Source organism: Sinocyclocheilus anshuiensis, unplaced genomic scaffold, assembly GCF_001515605.1.
Source record: "Sinocyclocheilus anshuiensis isolate Anshui unplaced genomic scaffold, SAMN03320099.WGS_v1.1 scaffold310, whole genome shotgun sequence".
NCBI classification, from domain to species: Eukaryota; Metazoa; Chordata; class Actinopteri; order Cypriniformes; family Cyprinidae; genus Sinocyclocheilus; species Sinocyclocheilus anshuiensis.
Genome location: NW_015547638.1, coordinates 214,816 through 215,964, shown reverse-complemented (window position 1 = coordinate 215,964; position 1,149 = coordinate 214,816). Strand labels below are relative to the sequence as shown.

At 41.2% G+C, this 1,149-nt stretch overlaps 1 protein-coding gene across 1 annotated transcript in view; it reads left to right on the top strand.

Annotated features, from left to right (window-relative positions):
- The window catches only part of LOC107701838 (trinucleotide repeat-containing gene 6C protein-like), a 72,607-nt gene that overhangs the window by 16,491 nt on the left and 54,967 nt on the right, over positions 1-1,149 (top strand). The window lies entirely within an intron of this gene.

Below are 1,149 nucleotides of genomic sequence, written 5' to 3'. Positions count from 1 at the left end.
AAATGTTTTGCCAATTGCTTGAGCAACTTAATATGTAAATCTAGAAGTAAATGCAAAAGTAAAAAGCATTGAATAATGTCTTGCTTATATTTATTGTGTTTAAACATGTCTGTGAACGATTGTATTACTGTACTGTGTAAAAAAAGAACTGCAATGCTGAAAAAGCATTTTCAGTGACAATGTTTGGATTTGAAATCAAACTAATGGATAAATGTTGTGTTTGTAGTAAACAGCCATGGGTCAGCAGTGGACTCCTGTGTGAAAGCACAGTTCGTGCTGCTTCCCCTCACAAGAGTCACCTAAGAGAGGAATTCCCTCCATTTTCAAAAATGAAATTCAGGCCCTGAATAAATGTCTAAAAATCCTGATTGGAGTATCACTATAAATAGTTATAAATGATAAAAAGAAGGCTTTAAACGATCGGTATCGGCAGATCGGTGATCGGCCTCAAAAATCCTGATCGGAGCACCCCTAAAAAAACGTGTATTTTACCCCCGGAACGCGATTTTTACCGGTGGACCCCCCTCGAAACGCGCGATTGGACTAGTTTTGAGTAGCAATTGGGCGGGTTTCGTTGTGAAAACCTGGCAACCCTGGCATGCTAGCGGAACTTTTTGAAAGTGTATATAATGAACGTACTTCAAAATGGCACATTGAAATTACTCAAGCAGTAACAGTGTTACGGTGCATTTCATTACTGAAGACTTCGACCTTCAAGACCCAGGCAGGTGCTGGTCATTCAAAGAAAATATGACGAGGCGTATCTTGCTCTCGGCTTCACTCACCGTCTATACCAGACGCTACAGTTGTCGCGTCGTGCCGCAACAGCTCTACACTGGACACGACAATGTGACCGTTGCAAATCATTTTAACTTTGTGTCAGTACGTCATAACTAGAACAAGGCATCAGTTTAATGTCAGGTTTTGTCGTGTTGCGCTGCGCCGCGCCACATCCAGTGTAGACAGCGTCACTGATTATGGGCTCTACTGTATTTTGCCGCTCGCATCCGGTGTAGACACGGTGTTTAATGTCGTTGGTGAGGAAGAAAACCTGTGTGTGTCCTATGCTTTAGCGGACAGCATGAAACCCACAATAAATTAATAAATAAATAACAGAGAGAATAATAATAATAACAGTTATTCTCTCTA